The 19,095-nt window shown below is 43.3% G+C and overlaps 1 pseudogene; it reads left to right on the top strand.

Moving 5' to 3' along the window:
* The window catches only part of LOC138296721 (cytochrome P450 2K6-like), a 390,473-nt pseudogene that overhangs the window by 360,021 nt on the left and 11,357 nt on the right, over positions 1-19,095 (top strand).

Below are 19,095 nucleotides of genomic sequence, written 5' to 3' on the forward strand. Positions count from 1 at the left end.
ATACCTGAACCCATTCACAATTAATGGCAAAAGTGAAAGTTCAGTTCATACTCCAAGGAGATCTGAATGCCCCAAATCCAACAAAAGTTCCGCAAACCTTTGGGAAATACTTGACATGAAAATTGATATTAACTCTTACTTTTGGTCCATTATATTAAGGCTCCTAGTGATTAATCTTACAAGCCCGATTTCCTCAGATATACTTGCTGGGCCATGACACTTTGTGGGCACAAAAGGTACTCTCTCGGATTATTATCTAGCAATTCTATCTTTATTTCAGAAAATTGTTTCCTATGAAATTGTAGTTAGGAGAGAAAGCGACAACTTGCTGCAAGTTACTGAAATCGAATGGGGCATCAAGCACACTAAGGGGGTCATTCTGACCCTGGTGGTAGACTACCGCCAGGGCCAACGACCGCGGGAGCACCGCCAACAGGCTGGCAGTGCTCCCATGGGCATTCTGACCGCGGCGGTACAGCCGCGGTCAGATACGGGAAACCGGCGGTGTCCCGCCAGTTTCCCACTGCCCAGGGGAATCCTCCATGGCGGCGCTGCCATGGGGATTCCGACCCCCTTACCGCCAGCCTGGTTCTGGCGGTTTTGACCGCCAGAACCTGGATGGCGGTAACGGGTGTCGTGGGGCACCTGGGGGCCCCTGCAGTGCCCATGCCACTGGCATGGGCACTGCAGGGGCCCCCTAACAGGGCCCCACCAAGATTTTCAGTGTCTGCCAAGCAGACACTGAAAATCGCGACGGGTGCAACTGCACCCGTCGCACCCCTTCCACTCCGCCGGCTCCATTTGGAGCCGGCATCCTCATGGAAGGGGGTTTCCCGCTGGGCTGGCGGGCGGCCTTTCGGCGGTCGCCCGCCAGCCCAGCGGGAAACTCAGAATTACCGCGCCGGTCTTCTGACCGCGTAGCGGTATTCTGCCGGCGGGACTTTGGCGGGCGGCCTCCGCCGCCCGTCAAAGTCAGAATGACCCCCTAAATATCTAAAGACCGTAGCTGAACCAGAAGTAAAGTCAACTGTTAGAAAACGTAGATGGATGCAGCATTGTTATATGCATTGGAGAAATCAATATGGAATTGAGACTAGTAATAATTCTGTGACCGATTATTCTGGGACAGACTATTAGACACTGCAAAGATGTCCTTCTATCATACTGGATTTCTATTTAGGAGCTGGGAATAAATCTGTCGGTATCACAGACAAGGAGACATGATAAAAAAGCATTTGGTGTTCACAAGAGCTAGGATTTATAAAAAGAAACCTACATCATCTGATCAGGCACCAAACAATAATGGTATTGTCTTATTACAATTAGACTGCAAGACACGTAAATGAAAGTATAAACAAAAGTTCTGAAAGGAACCCGTTTCTTTTGAATCAAAAAGATGGCATGATTTCAAGCTTTGGACCACTATGTATGTCTCTAAGAAATTGTGGGGAAAGGTAACAGCCAGGACCAGAATTAGAGCATTTGGATCCAGGACAACACAACATTCTTGTCAGAACTTTACTGTGACGATCAGGAAAAAGAATTCCTGAACTGAGGCAAATACGATCTCCCTTGTACATCATGGAACAAATTATTATAGGTGTGCTAGATCTCACCAAACAAATTAGTGCCCCAGTGCTTGCCCCACAACTATTTAAATTATTACAGTGGATCTGATACCAGACATTTTGATAAGGAGAGCTAACTTCCTCAATCTAAGCACCAAACAAATACGAGCATTACAGTACAATATGGTGCTCTGTGTTTATACTCCCACCAGTCTGTAGTGCTCACTTTCAACCTTGCATTAGTGCAATAATAATGACCTTTAATTAAAAGTGAAAACTCTAAAATGTTGATATTCATGCAGATTAAACATACCAATAGTTTGAACATCAGAAGAAAGATTATTCACCAAATAGCCTCCTATCAATACCTGATGGCTCAGCAAAACAACAACATAGACCAAAGCTGTCAACTCCAAGCCCTTGAGAAATAGTGTGTGCAATTTCAACATCGTCAACTCTATACCAAATTCTAATAGCCCAGCAGGAATAATCATATTGGAATTATTTGGAGCAAGTTTCCTCCTTGCCATCACTTTCGGTTCTCCATCTGGCTGGGCTAAATTGAACAATGATCTAAAATATACTGTCTCTTGTTGTAAAACATGTTTAGTCTTCCAAATAGCACCTTCATAAGTCAATTAAGATTTGAATTTAGTTTGGTTAACCTCTCCAGGGCAGTACACCTCCAGTTCCTAAAATCTCTGATGAGAAACCCCAAAACAATCTGAGTTGGAAAGATTTTTCTTCTGTGTCTGAATTTTTTTACATAAATTGCATCCCAAAGAATAATGGAACCCTCAGTAAGTTGGATATGACCATAGAATAGGACAACTGCATGAATTATAGTTCAATCAATATTAAGGCTGAAGAAGTAGCTATAGACCTGTTCTTTTGGGGATAATATTGAGAGTTAGTAAATCCTAAAAGGTGGCAAGACTTAACATATTCATTTACCAATCCTGCACCTCAGACTTAACTTAAAGACCATCTTAAAGCAACAATCAGAGACAAATTGATGAGATTTATGTTCTAGCTTTTAACATTGGCAGAAACACGAGCTGGTTGAAAATTGTATTTTTTGTAATATGTTTTTAATGTCTGCTCTAGCAGATGAATTGATAAATTTGCTAAATTCAAACTGAAAACATACTTTGATTGCTAATAAATATGTTTATACATTTTGAACATTAATTTATATTTAATTATATTTAAATAATTTAATTTAACATGATTTCCTGTAGGGTTTTATTTCAATCCACAATTTATTGTTGATAGTTGTGTTATTATATTCCAATCCTGAAGAAAAGTGGAAAATGTAATTAGAAACTGAGGGTATGTTTTTAGAGTCAAAGATTCTGCCTCCATTACCAAAGAACAGTGCCATGCCTCATGTGCTATTTTGTAAGTCATCCCTGACATTTGGACCCTTTCCCATTTGTGAATGTAAAAAAGAAAGACTACTACCCGCTCTCAAACAAACTTGAAACAAATAGTAAACTTTTCTTTTTAAATGTAGTCTTGTTTCAGTTGAAGAAAACTGACTGCATTTAAAAAGTAAAGTTTGCTTTATGAAAATGGGAAAACAAACACGGTGGTCTTCTGATCTCAGAAGAGCACCATCCCTGTGATGGCATCCAATTAAAATGAGTCGCCATTCAAGACGCACCTCTTGAATATTGATGAGGTAGGTTGGATTGCAACCCACTACAATTTGCTACTTTTTGAATTGATGTGCATGAAGTCGGTACACAACTTTCGATCAATTTTTGCAAAATTAAATTTCATACAGTTTTGTATTTTTCTTTGATAGGGGTAGTTATATATTTAGGTGGTAGTAAGACCAATTTTCTTCCTGGATTTTGAACTTTCTAGAGCTGTTTATAGTTGTTTCTTTATTGCTTTTTTGTCTCAGTCTTACGTTAATATTTTTCTTGACTACAGGTTCCTGCACCTTGCACCAATTCACCATATATTTTATTGCTCTTTTGATATTTAGGGTGCGCTAACCTGACTTACAACACTATGTTGGTTGAAGAGATCTTTCTGTACTGGCGGATCTTTAAAGTATTGTTTTCAACATATATTTCTCATTCAAAAAAGTTATGTTGCCAGGCATTATGACTTTGAGTCAGTGTTCAAAACCTCTTGTGTTTGATTTAACAGACAATAATTTTTCTCCATATATAATAAGAATCTAGGTTACCATAGGAGGCATCGGACAACTGAAGCCTCTGAACTTACTAGTGTTGGTCCCGTCTCTGGGCGGTGGGGGGCTTAAATAGTCCTAAATTCATGTTTCCAAACTATCACTATTAAGAAATATCACTCAAAGAGGTCACATAACCTGATAGACTAAAGAGAGTTTTTTCAGCATGCTAGAGAAAAGAACTTTAAAAAAAATCTGGAACTAATTCTTTCATATTTTTAGACAATGCTTCTTGCATGATGTACATACCAAATATGTTCAAGGCTCAGCTCGTGTATGGGCTCTTAGAGCCAAGCAAGGCTGACAGCTCGGTTCAGGCTCAGCTCACACTCTTACTTTGTTAACCTTCGCCCACCTCTACCAGCTTGCAGCAACAAATAATTTATGTTGTTGGTGCAGACAGTTGGTGTGATTGCCACTGTCAGACTATGACCTCAAACAGCCCCCTGAAGCTACATCCCTTTGCTTTCCCCATTTCCCAATGGCGATCACCTTCAACTTCAATCAACAGTTTTTCTCCTTTTCTTCATTCACCTCTCTCCTCTTGTAAGTCACTCCATGCGGTTGCTTTTTCTTCAAGCCATAACACTAACAAAGGGCTAAGAAAAGCTGTCCACCCTGCCTCTCCTACAGACGTTAAGAGATATCCATATTTAAGCTTCAGTTCAATAGGCACTTTACAGCGCTGGTCCCACTTGCAACTGCAACTGCTTCATTAATTATAGCCACTCTTCTTCAGTCTTTTAGATGCTTCATTTTGTAGCCAAACATGAGTTTTGAGAGCTAGGTCAGGATTGGCAGGAAATATCTTTATATTGATCAGAATAAAATCAAAAAGCATAATGTCATTTATATGAGCCAGGGAAGATATTTATATGAAATCTGGAGCTATTACACAAGGTTTGCCATATTTGTGCATGTGTACTCATCCTGTCCATGTGTTTGTATTTAATTATGGTACTTGTAGACATGTTTATAATGGTATAAACAGGACTGCAGGCACCAAAATGCAAAGAAAAATGATTACTACATGAGATGCTAGTGATGTAGTAAGAAAAATGCCTAGTTCTGAGCATTCGGCATATGTTTGAAAGAAGAATATTGCATCATGCAGTTTGCCATTGTTGACATGCTGGGGCCCGGGAATATTTTTTTTCCCTCTATGGGTTAAATGACCACCAGCACACAGAGGAGACACCATCACCAATCTCACCTATAGAGGGCGACTGAATCTTTTGTTTTAGTGAACAGTGTAGCAGTCAGAATCATTCAATCACAAGTCAATGACAATATATTATAAACAATATTAATCTCAATGAAAATTAAACACTAAATCAAACTCTAAATCAAATAAAGTTTCACATTTTTATTACAATCCCAAAATCAATGTCATGAAATGGTGCGCAAAAACAAGTTATTAATACATAAAAACCATAGGCTGACCGAAAGGTAACAAAAAGATCTAGGCCCAGATTTAAGAGGGCTAAGAGCCATTCAAGACATAGTAATGTCAATTTTTTTACACTAATGTGGCATTAGATAGCCAAAAATGCTGCACGATATTTACAAAGTGGCGCAGTGCATGCATTTGTACCCTTTTGCACTACATCATGCCTGCGCCAGGCATAATGTATGCAAAGGGGGCATTCCCTCATTAAGGGGGCCGCAAATGTGATGCAAAGAAATCTATGAGATTTCTTTGCAATAATTTCTCGGCACTTTTAATGCCTGCTTTAAGCAGGCATTAAAAGGAGGCTATCATTGGTTACAGTGGGCCTCTGGGTGCTTTGCAGGATTAGCATCAACATTCTTTACACTAACCCTGCAAAGCGCCAAACTAGAGTGAAAAATTCTGACACTAGTTCCCTAACTACCGCCATGGTGCACCGTATATTAAATACAGGGCACACATGGTGGCATTACGGGTGCGCTAAGGGGTGCAAGAGAAGTGGAGCTGCACTAGGTGCAGCACCATTTTTCATAAGTATACCTCTTCGACTGCTAAATGTCAACACTGTTAAAAACTCCAAAATAATAATGTAAATTAACAACAACACAATATGCTCATTATTGATAGAATTAAAAGCAGATGATGGTGACATCAGTAAACCATCAAAATAAATTTTTCACAATCACTTTCAGATTTCAGATTTCAGAGTTGGGCCATTCCTATCACTAACACAAATTTTGACTTGCATGTGTGGGAACGGGCTCACACTTGCAGGCAAAGTAAAAGTAGAAAAAAGACAAAAATAATCTGGAAAAACATCTATACTCAGGTGTAAGTGGCTAACTGAAAAGGAAACAAGAAACAACATTTAGTTATACCTCTCCTCATGAGACAGCATACAAAGTTGATTCATCAAAACAGGACAGTCACCTTCTTCCTGCATCAGTTGACAGCAACATCAAGACAGTGCAGAATATTGGCTGCATATAGGACAATTCAGCAGTTCAGGATTAGTTGGCCATATTAGTATTGAACCGCAGAATAGATTCGGGCAGTTAAGACTAAGATAGGAAAACTCATCAGGGGACTTAAAGAATAAGAGTGTGACCTAAGACTCATACAAGGTTCTGGACAGCTTTGAGGCAGGAGGAGAACTTCTTCAAGTTTCTCACTAATTAAAATAACCACAATCCTCTTGATTGGTCCTTCAGGTGGGTGCACTTCAGACGTCAGATTCAGCATCCAATAGCAGCAGATGACACCATCAAATTTGTAACTATTCCAAAACTTCTCAGCAAAAGTGCATTGTTAATTTCATGACTTCGTACAATTCTGCGAAAATATTGCATTTTCTAGTTACTTGCTACTTGAGATCCTTTCTCACGACACACAATAAACTAAACTAATACATTTCACATGACAACTACAAATGTCCTGTCTTGTTCGACAGCTAGAACAAATAATGCATCATTGTTATTTCTAAAGCGTTTCTTGCCTCCAGTACAATAGGACATTCAACATTAACAGTCTTGGAAAAGAATTCAGATCAGAGGGGACAAAACAAACAAGTGACTTTCCATTACTGCAGCAAAATGGATCTTTCAGGTCTAGTGAAGCTAAGAAAGACTTAATATACATTAATACATTAACAAACCTATTGCGCACCATACAATTTATATCAAATATGCAAAGCAAATTATTTAATTGCAAACTTTATAACGGTAGAACAGTTTAAATGTGCATTTATTTTTCTGCACACATGTACCTCATGTTAATGAAATAATTTATTCAGTATGATTAATTTATATTCATTTAATACTTCAATTCTTAATCTACATTTTAATAAAACACCCTAACGTTAGCTCATATTCGTACTTTCATTTAATAAAATAAAAACATCTCATGTTAAAACATAGTTTTAAATACGAATGGTGGCCACATGGTTCACCAGAAGTCAAATGTGCACTTTTTACAACTCATTATTTTCTCTGTTAGACCCTTAAATGTAGGTTAATTCATCACCATATGCTAACTTCTATGACACTAATATATTTAATAAATTTGATCTCTCTCGCCGTATCACGTCCAAATTACAAAATTGAACAGCACAATATTACTATCAATATGCAGTACCAGCTCATGTAAAAAATGCACATTGCATTAACATAAGCATGTGCTGGTTGTCATGTGTTACTGTTATGTGGCATTATTGTCCAATATACATGTTCATGGACCAATGCCTATTGCATCTGTTCAATACTGCATGTCAAAGGACATTGCTTTCTGCCTTGTCATTTTCAACTGTGAAAAATGTCATGAATCTGGGAAATTCGGTGTGGCACCAGAAAATGTCGGGCCTGTGTCCCAAGCCTATGTGGCTGCGACACTGCTTTGTGCAAATGTTTAAACTGAGCAATTTCCAGGACTTTCAAACTATGGTAGATGTAACACGAGTTTTCTTATTCTGGAATCTAGTTGCGTGCTGAGCTTAATAACTGAAATGCATCCGATGGAATTGCAACAGTAAGAATGAGCTTTTTCAAACACGGTTGAAATGACAGTATGAAGAGTGTTTGACATGCACAAATGGACTACATGCAATGTGTGCTTGAACCACTGAATTATACATGCATTCAAACTGGGTTTTGTACTTCACATTGCATTGCTCTGTATATGCTGCAAGTGCACCATGTTGTACAATGTGCTGTGTGTCAATACCGTAGTGTATATATCATTGTAGTGTTAATGCTTTCTATCTAAAGAAGCATTATGTTTTGTCTTTCGGGTGTTGCATTATTACTTTGGAAATGGACAGAATATTATGTAGTGGATAATTAAAACTGGGTGACTTGGGCGGGTAAGAGGTCATATTTAGAACTCTTTAAGCATTAGGCTCTTGTGCTTCCTCATGGGACTGTCCAGGGCACTGTCCATTTCTTTTAACTGGGCACTCTTATACCTCTCCACCTCTGTTTTAATTATGGTTCTTATTCATCATCAGCAACCACCTTTATTCAGAATCTTTTTGATCCATAAAAGTGCACAATGTAAGGCATACACACATAAAATCACAGTACACAAAAAAATATAATAAGATAAAAATCTGGTCAATCTTTCTGCAAATTCCTGAGATACATGATTGACTTTAAAAGACATGCAACATTAAAAATTACAAGTTCATTAGTCAACATCGATAAAATTATAAGATTGGGGCAGACTTAAAGAAATGCCTTATCCCTCAATAGCAGGATAATAAAAGCTAGTCTCGGTTCAATAAAATCTTTACAAAACATCACAAAATGAAGGGTATCCTGCGGAGTCACATTTTCACAACCGAAGTCACCCACATGCCCAGGAACATAACACCCACTAGAGAAGCTATGAATAAATGCAGACGATTTCATGTGAACCTGGTAAAGAAGAATCATTTGTTGTTATTTTTAACTAGTGCAAGATATGGTTCTATCTTCTGTGTTGTTGTCAACAACACATACCTGTGAACCATGGGCTTCATTAGTTCCGACTCTCTATGCAGAGATCTTCTTTTTAAAAAGCTGTTCTTCACCCAGATTCTCTCTGCTTTGCATATACTCTCAGGATTGTTAAAAAACTCCCCCCACCCCAGGTGTGGTATGAAATCCTTAATATATTTAAAGTAGGGAATTGTGGGAGCTCAATCAAGTGGAAGACAACCGCTTAAAATCAACCTGTTCAGGCTTAGTTCGTCCTCGATCCACAATCTAATCCATCACAAAAAAAGGGCTGAGGGCAAATAAATCACTCAAATAACCTACATCCAAATCCTCATGGAAACACAGGGATGGGGTGCCATGGGGAACACATAATAATTAACACTTCAAAAATGTATTTTCAGGGACCTGAAAGTGGTTAATTGCCACTTAGCCCCAGATGTCGCTTCCACATAATACCTTTGAGACCTGTTTTGCTTGATAACTCATCTCCAGGGTCTTAAGGGGTTTGCCACCCAACTTAGCGGCAAAGTTGAAAACTATGGCTACAGAGCAGCTAAGCTTCTCATTCTTAGGTGTCACAGGGTTTGCAACTCAAGATACCTAAATATGGAATAGCCTTGACCTTGGCAACTACATGGTTGCAGATGCTAAAAGATTGAGTCTTAGTTAGGCTGTGACCCACAACCATCACATAGGACTTTGAGAAATGACTGCCAGGTCAAGTTTCTCCATAAAGGCAACAAAGGTGTGTAGAAGAGTTTGCAATCCCCTAGCGGCCCCTGTATCAGGACTGCATTACCACATATAGCAGGACAGGGAGCAAACGAGTACCAATGTGAGGACAATCAACCTTCAATGCTTTGAAAACTTGCTAAAGACTATTAGTATCAAGGGGAAATAAAAAAGGGGGCACTAGGCACCCTTGACAGACCCTTCTTCCAACTTTAATACAATCAGTGTGAGTTAACTGACTTGAATACCCAACTGACACAGTTGTGTGAGTATGGAGGTTGTGCAAAAAAATAAACAATATTTGGGTCCACACCATCACGAAAAGAATATCCCACAATTTATCCCTATTGAGCATGTTGAAAGCTGGCATGAGGTACATAAGGGCCAGATGAAGAGAGTCAAGGTGGGCAACGGTATATTTATTAATCACTAGGTATAGGTTCAGACACTAGTCAATGGTGGACTTTCCTTGTCTGCAGGTCAGAGATAATATTTTTCTCCTCCTCCCAGCACATAACCTAGCCAGCAGTACACGCCCCAAGACCTTTATGACTGAGTCAATGATGAATATAGGTTTATAACATTGTGGGTTATCTTTATCCCCCTTTCTGAAAATGGGAACTCTAACTGATCTGGACCAAGAGTGAGGGGATTCTCTCGGACTGCAGTGTTTAAAATCGCAGTCAAGGTGGGACCCCCAAAGCATAACGTCACTAAGGAACAAATCAGGGGGGATACAATCTGGGCCTGGAGCCTTGGTACTCGTTAGACCTTGAATTCCTTGAGCGACTTCTTCTAAGTTGAAAAACAAGTACAACCACAGTAGGGTCGGAATCATGGGTGACGTTGCCTCAGCTAATGATGAATGGTTATAAATTTCTTCAAAGTGAGCACCCACTGGTTGACAGCAATATGGTGACATACAGCAGTATAATTCGCCCACGCAAAACAGGGCTGATTAACAATGCGTCAAAAGGTTAAGCTGCTTTACCACGAGCTGGCTTGCGCCAGGTCATCCCACGTGTGTGTTCTCAGAATGTCTTTTCATTTCTTTCGCTCAGTTTTATAGGTTAAACAAAGGGATGGCAACACGGTCTCTATCTCTGGGGCTGGATTTTAATGCTCTCTTTAGAGTCTGTAAGGACTTTGAGCATCCAGAATCAAACCATCTCTAGTGAAGGGGAGATGAATTAGTTACTGGATGAGATATGAACATAGCAACTATTTTAGAGGTATTCTCAAAGGCCTCAAACATAATTGATCACTGGCAAGCATATCTAAACAAGTAACAGAATCCTGAGCACAACTATGAAAGAGGATGTGTTTAAACTGCTTGGGCTCCACCAATGCCCAACTTGTGTGCCTTCCCTTATCAGTGAAACAATGGGCACCAAGTGACATTTGAGTGATGGATAAAATGGGTTACTGCCAACTCAAGTGAGAAAAAATCGGATTGTGGCCACTAAAAACACTGTGTAGTATATTGAACCTAGAGATCAATGAAAAAAAGGGACAGAACCAAATATAAAATCATTTATAATTGAACATCTACTGCCCATAACAGTAGGAAGAAATTGAGGGCTAAAGGCGTACACCAGCTTTTTCATAGAGAAAACTAAGTTGTTATTATTCAAACAATTATTTAACTCAGTACCATCTCTTGAGTGTTACATGTGTAAGTCCTTCTGAATCCTTCATGGAGGCTTCTTGATCTTAACAGTTAGAGGGCACTCACAAAGGTGTATGTTTAAATCCACAATGAATAAGTTAGGCCAGCCATCCTCTTTGTCAGAAAGATACTCAATAAAAGAACCCAGACGTGATATACTAGAAATGTTTGGTAGGCCTGTTACTGTGTTTTAAAAATGCAGTAGATGAAATACAAGGGAACCAGGCAGTTTCATCCTTAGTGCTTGTAAAACTGGAGAGCCAGAGGATAATTCATTAACACGTCCATTCACTTCGAAGAAGATGTAGGTCACTAAACCCCCTTTAACCCTGCCATAGGTTGAAGCAAGAGTTGAGACAGAGTACACTTTATAACCCCTTAGAAAGAGTCGGTTTAAAGTCTACCATGACTCCTGTAAACAAATTACATTACATTAACTTTCCTAATAAATAAATCCCAGTTCGGGTGACTAAATTCAAATGAAAGAAAGAGAGAACTGGCAGCAGGGAGGGTATCAGGGATCAAGTAGGAAACATGAAGATCGAGTCAGTCACAAGGATCCAAGGAGCTCAAAGGGGCAAACTAATTTACAGATTCCAGAGATGTAGTTGCCGGAAACTTCAAGAGCAGAGGATGACCTGAACAGCCCATTTGTGTCCAAGGTGCCAGACAGACAACCTCCGGCCTGTAGAAAAAAACTCAGCTGCAACACCTGAATTGCAGGACTGTTTAACTGATCTGCAGGGTCCAACAGCTGCCAAAACCTGCACAGCTTCGAGAGACCAATTGAAATAGCCACCACTGAGTCTTTCTCATAAGCTTTCATGTCTTTTCCCAATGAGCTTACTCTTCTCACCATATTTATCCATTGCTGGATATGGGGACCTAAGTTTGAATGGCAGCTAGGCCATTGCATCACCTCATTTTTTAACTAGTCAAAGGACTCACTCATACCTCAGGCCAGTGGTGGTATGTTCCAAATCACCACTACTTAATGAGTTGCAGCAGGTGGAAAGTCTATAATGACCTTGCTCTTGATGAGAGCTGGGTGGGCCTGAGAGGCACGTGAATGGTCAACAGTCAACACTCAGATCCAAGGGAACAGTGTGGTCCAGGTGTTGCCATCTGGGTATTGACCAGGTTTGCTGGTTTGAATAGATTTAGATGCTTTAGTAAGGGATTAAGGCCTGGCTATCGAGGTGGCTACAGGTGCCTGGTTTTTGGGGGTAGGCTTGAGATGACACTGACAAAGATTTTGTCAATTTCAGCACCAAACTTGTTAAGTTTCTCCCTTACTGGAGCCAGACATTTATTGAGGGCAGCAATAAATTTGGTAAGAAGGGGGATCCATGCAGAATCATCACACGTATCTGGCAAATAATACTTGTGGCGGTCAACGTGTCAGGGATGTGGTTATGCATGCCATTGATTCTGGAAGTCATATGCCTAGAAATCCGCTTCCACTTAGCGGCTGGGTTACAGTTAGAAATTGATTGCTGGGGCCGGTGAATCCACAGGAGAGCCCGGGGCAGTAGCATTTAACAGAGTGTCCACCAAAAGCATGGGCCCTACATGTTCCCCCAAAAAGATGTGGTTAGCATCAGTAGGTGAAAGAATGGTATCGGGCCCAACAAAATCCAGCTGCGGTCTTCTGTATGCGTGGTACGGTGGCTAGTGCTTGTTGAGCAGAGCTGAGAGGTCTGGTGGGGTAATAGAAGATGAGACAGTGGTGGAGGCAGGCGGGTCCTAGGTCATGGAGGGCCTTGTATCCATGGGCGAGGAGTTTGAAGTTAATTATTTTCTTCATAGGAAGCCAGTGGAGGTCTCTAAGGTGATTGGAGATGTGTTTGCAGCAAGGAATGTCCAGGATGAGTCTGGCGGAGGCATTTCGGATGTGCTGTTCTTCTAGGTGGTGCCGGCGTCAAGGACGTTGCCATAGTCAAGTCTTCTGGTAACCGGGAGCATGGGTTACTCATCTGTGGCAGTGAGGAGGGTGGTCTCCGTGCTGTGGTTGCTCCTGATTGGGAGATGTCCAGGATGATGTTGTCCTCGATGTGCATACAGAGCTGAGCGTTGATGGCCTTTTCGATTACCTTGGCTGGGAAAGGCAGCATAGAGATGGGGCTGTAATTTTGAAGGTCCAGGGGGTTGGCCGTGGGTTTTTTCAGGAGTGGGCAGATCTTGTCATGCTTCCAGTCCTCTAGGAAGGTCTCTGTCTCTATGGAACAGTTGAGGTTGTGGCAGAGTTCAGGTGCGATGTGTCATCTTTGTTGAAAATATGATGAGGACAGGGGTCCGTAGAGGCTCCGGGGTGGGTGTTGCTCATGATGGTGTAGGTCTTGTCTGTGGTGAGGGTGGTCCAGCGGTGCAGGATCTGTGACGGTTTGGTGGGTCGGAGCTGGGGGGGTTGTTGGAGGGCTCGGAGGGTCTTGGGATCCGAAGCTGTCATATATGTCTTTGATTTTCCAGTGGAAGAACTTGGCTAGTCTGTAGCAGATGTCTTGAGATGGAGGGATGCTTGCCGTTTCTGATTGGGGTTTGTCAAACTCTTTCACCATGGTGAAGAGTGGTGGCACTAATGACGTGGTGATGGGATTTGGTGACAGCTTTGAAGGCCTCGAAGTCTTCCGGGGACTTGCTGTTTCTCCATCTTTTCTCTGGCCATCTGCAGGCGCGCCTGGTGTCCTGGAGTGCGGGATAGAAGCAGCTGGCCTCCAAGAGCTGGTATTTAGCTTAGTAATGATGCCCACAGCTCTGTCTATGGTAGTGCTGTTGGGGCTCAGCACGGGTTTGGTGTTTCTAATTTTCCTTATTCCTATGACAAAAATGCAGAAGCCCCACAATACTATGACTGTCCCAGGAGAAACTGAAGGCAGTGATGGCCAGTCAAGACTGAGTAAAATATAAGAGAGAAACGGAAGACATCACTTACTTCCTTGCAAATGTATCGAAGCAGCGTGGCAGATACATCCCCAGTCAATGAACTAAGATACAGGCCCAGTCCAGCCATGTGGATGGACTCAGATGGGCCCGCTCTTGAACCAGTGTTCATCTGGGCATGCGTCTTGGCACGTCGATTGATGAAGGAGCTGACGCGGCCATTTAATGCACCCTGCAGGGTGGGACTGCTCCTAGCAACTCCTGCTGCATCGCAAGGTTCTTCCAGGGTCTCAGCACCAGAAAGGGCTTCCCGCACTGTGGGAGGTGATGCAGCTTTTTAAAGCACCCGATGGCACTGCAATGCTTCAAGCACCTCCTGCCACGTCTCAATGTTCTCCCGGTGCCTCAGCACCAGAATAAACTTCCCCATTTCTTATTGAAATGTAGGTGAACATATAACTCACTATGGAAATGCATTGGAACAATACTTTTTTGGGAAGTCACAATAGCGAAATAAATAAGATTCACTTGATAGTATGTCATACTTAGGGAGTCACATTATGCATTTTGTGAATAAGACAATGTTAGAAATGGGGTCTTTGGTTGACAGTCAGGTTACCCCCTGTTCAAGCAAGGACCCTCACTTTAGTCAGGGTAAAAGAGAATCACCCTCAGCTAACCCCTGCTTAACCCCTTGGTAGCTTGGCAGAGCAGTAGGCTTAACTTCAGAGCGCTAGGTGTAAAGTATTTGTACCAACACATACAGTAACTTAATGACAACACTACAAAATGACACAACACCAGTTTAGAATAATAGGAAATATTTATCTAAACAAAACAAGACCAAAACGACAAAAATCCGACATACACAAGTCAAGTTATGATTTTTTAAAGATTAAACTCAAAAATAGAGCTTAGAAACAAAAATGCTTCGATGAGATGTTAACACGGCGTTGTGACGGAGTAGTTCCCAACAAGCCGACACCAGCGGTGCCAGACACGGAGTCATTTAGACCCCCAAGTACAGTACCTTTGGTGAAGAGTGAAAACAAGCCGATGCGCGAAGTTGGGGATCGTGGCGTCTGTGCGAAACGTTGAATCCACGGGCTTCGAGCGGTGTCGGTCACGGCGGGGTGCAGCGACTTCCACGGAGCCGCAGACTTCAGCTGGGCTGCAGCGGCGTCGGGCCTGCGAAGAGCGTTGTGTTGCAGCGAAGGTCACGGCGTCAGGTGCCGGCGTTACCGGATTCATCCGAAGTCGATTTCCTTGGATTTCCGCCAGCTTTTCTTTCAAGGGCTTTCAAGGGCCCAGGGACTGGATAGGGCACCACTTGTCAGAGCAGGAGTCTCTCCAGAGACTCCAGGTGCTGGCAGAGAGAAGTCTTTGCTGTACCTGAGACTTCAAACAGCAGGAGGCAAGCTCTAACTCAAGCCCTTGGAGATTTCTTCACAAGATGGAAGGCACACAAAGTCCAGTCTTTGCCCTCTTACTCTGGCAGAAGCAGCACTGCAGGAAAGCTCCACAAAGCACAGTCACAGGCAGGGCAGCACTTCTTCCTCAGCTATCAGCTCTTCTCTAGGCAGAGGTTGCTCTTGGTTCCAGAAGTGTTTCTCAAGTCTGTAGATTTGGGTGCCCTTCTTATACCCATTTTAGTCTATGAAGTCACCTTTCTTCAAAGGGGACTCACACCTACTTGTGAAATCCTGCCTTGCCCAGGCAAGGCCTCAGACACACACCAGGGGGTTGGAGCCTGCATTGTCAGAGGCAGGCACAGTCCTTTCAGATGAGAGTGACCACTCCACCCCTCCCTCCTAGCAGAGATGGCTAATCAGGAAATGCAGGTTACACCCCAGCTCCCTTTGTGTCACTGTCTAGTGCGAGGTGAAAAACAACCCAACTGTCAAACCGACCCAGACAGGGAATCCACAAACAAGGCAGAGTCACAGAATGGTTTAAGCAAGAAAATGCTCACTTTCTAAAAGTGGCATTTTCAAATGCACAATCTCAAAATCAACTTTACTAAAAGATGTATTTTTAAATTGTGAGTTCAGGGACCCCAAACTCCACATGTCCATCTACTCTCTAGGGGAATCTACACTTTAATCATATTTAAAGGTAGCCCCCATGTTATCCTATGAGAGAGACAGGCCTTGCAACAGTGAAAAACGAATATGGCAGTATTTCACTATCAGGAAATATAAACCACATGACTATATGTCCAACCTTATCCATACACTGCACCCTGCCCTTGGGGCTACCTAGGGCCTACCTTAGGGGTGCCTTACATGGAAGAAAAGGGAAGGTTTAGGCCTGGCAAGTGGGTACACTTGCCAAGTCGAATTTATAGTGTAAAAATACACACACAGACACTGCAGTGGCAGGTCTGAGACATGATTACAGGGTTACTTATGTGGGTGGCACAATCAGTGCTGCAGGCCCACTAGTAACATTTGATTTACAGGCCCTGGGCACCTCTAGTGCACTTTACTAGGGACTTAACAGTAAAACAAATATGCCAATCATGGAGAACCAATTACGTACACATTTTAAACAGGAGCACTTGCACTTTAGCACTGGGTAGCAGTGGTAAAGTGCCCAGAGTAATAAAAACAGCAAAATCTGAGTCCAGCACGCATCAACAACCTGGGGAACAGAGGCAAAAAGTTAAGGGAAACCACACCAAGGATGAAAAGTCTAACACGTGTCCCCCCCAGCTAAAAGTGGGGAGCAACTACCCAACCTCATGTGAGTTCTCATCACTAAGGCGGAAGAATCTGGACAGACCATCAGCATTGGCATGTTCTGTACCAGGACGATGTTCCACCGTAAAGTCCATCCCCTGTAGGGAAATGGACAACCTCAACAGTTTTGGATTCTAACCCCTCATCTGCATTAACCATCTGGAGGGGCCTGTGGTCGGTCTGAACTTGGAAGTGAGTCCCAAACAAGTAGGGTCTTAGCTTCTTCAGTGCCGAGACCAAAGCAAACGCTTCACGTTCTATGGCACTCCACCTACGTTCCCTGGGTAGTAACCTCCTGCTAATGATGCTACGGGTTGATCTAGGCCCTCTTCATTAAGCTGTGAGAGTACTGCTCCAATACCATGCTCTGAGGCATCTGTTTGCACAACAAACTCCTTGGAGTAGTCAGGTGCCTGCAGCACAGGTGCTGTGCACATGGCAGCCTTCAGGGCATCAAAAGCGTTCTGGCAAGCCTCTGTCCAGATCACTTTCTTTGGTTGCTTCTTAGAAGTCATCGCAGTTAAGGGGGTAACAATGGTACCATATCCCTTAACAAACCTCCGGTAATATCCTGTGAGACCTAAAAAGGCTCTCACTTCAGTCTGGGTCTTGGGAGGCTCCCAAGCCAGAATCGTGTCAATCTAAGGCAGTAGGGGTGCCACCTGGCCACTCCCCACCTGGTGTCCTAAGTACACCACAGAACCCTGCCCTATTTGGCACTTTCTCGCCTTAATAGTGAGGCCTGCCTTTTGCAGGGCCTCTAACACCCTCCAGAGGTGTTGCAGGTGTTCCATGTGGAACTAAACACAGCAATGTCATCCAGGTAAGCAGCACTGAACTCATCCAGTCCTGCCAACACCTGGTTGACCAACCTCTGAAAGGTGGCAGGGGCATTCTTCATCCCAAAGGGCATCACATTGAAGTGGAAGTGCCCATCTGGGGTAGAGAATGCTGACCTCTCCTTTGCCCCCTCAGTTAAGGCAATCTGCCAGTACCCAGATGTTAAATCAAACGTACTGAGGTACTTGGCAGCTCCTAACCGATCAATGAGCTCATCAGCTCGGGGGATGGGGTGTGCGACAGTCCTGCTGACCGCATTGAGACCCCAGTAGTCCACACAGAAACTAAGTTCTGGAGTGGCACCAGGAGCAGCAGCCTTTGGGACCAATACTACTGGGCTGGCCCAAGGACTGCTGGAGTGCTGAATGATCCCTAGGGTTAACATTTTGGAGACTTCCTCCTTAATGCAAGCCCTGACCCTGTCAGTCACCCTGTAAACCTTATGTTTAACAGGTGTACTGTCCCCAGTGTCCACATCATGTGTGCACAGGTGTGTGACTCCTGGGATCAGGGAAAACAGCGAGGAGGTGAACTGTCCCAACACGTGTTGACAGTCCCTCTGCTGTTCCTCAGTCAGGGAGGGGGAGAGGATCATTCCCTCCACAGACCCATCTTTCTCTCCTGCAGACAGGAGGTCAGGAAGAGGCTCACTCTCTTCCTCCACCCAGTCATCTATCGCTAGGAGCATGGATAGCTCAGTTCGCTCAAAGTGTGGTTTGAGGCGGTTGACATGTAGGACCCTCAAAGGGTTCCTGGGGGATTGCAAGTCTACCAGATAGGTGACCTCGCTCTTTCTTTCCACCACCTCAAAAGGCCCAGTCCACTTATCTTGGAGAGCCCTAGGCTCCACTGGTGCCATGACCCACACTTTTTGTCCAGGCTGAAACTCAACGAGAGTGGCATTCTGGTCGTACCACTGTTTCATATCCTCCTGGCTTGCTTCCAGGTTCTCCTGAGCGAGACTCCTGAAGCGGGCAGTCTGGTTTCTTAGTGCCAGCATGCAGCTAAATACATCCTGGGGTGGTTTACTAGGAGCTTTCTCCAAAGCCTCCTTCACCAGACTGATTGGTCCCCTCACAGGGTGGCCATAGATGAGCTCAAAGGGGCTAAAGCCAAGTCCCTTTTGAGGCACCTCCCTGTAAGCGAACAGAAGGCATGGCAAGAGGACGTCCCACTTACGCCTCAAGGGCTCTGACAGGCCCTGAATCATGCCTTTCAAGGTGCAGTTGAATCTCTCAACCAGACCATTACTTTGGGGGTGGTAAGGGGTAGTGAACTTGTAGGTTACCCCACACACCTTCCACAGAGACTTCATATAAGTAGATATGAAGTTTGTACCTCTATCAGATACCACTTCCTTGGGGAACCCCATGTGGGTAAAAACTCCCATCAAGGCACGTCCCACCACGGGGGCAGTGACCGTCCTTAGAGGAATGGCTTCTGGGTACCGTGTGGCATGGTCCACCAAGACCAGGATGAACCTGTTGCCCATGGCTGTCTTGGGATCCAGAGGCCCCACAATGTCAATTCCTACCC

Source organism: Pleurodeles waltl, chromosome 5 (assembly GCF_031143425.1).
Source record: "Pleurodeles waltl isolate 20211129_DDA chromosome 5, aPleWal1.hap1.20221129, whole genome shotgun sequence".
Taxonomy (NCBI): domain Eukaryota; kingdom Metazoa; phylum Chordata; class Amphibia; order Caudata; family Salamandridae; genus Pleurodeles; species Pleurodeles waltl.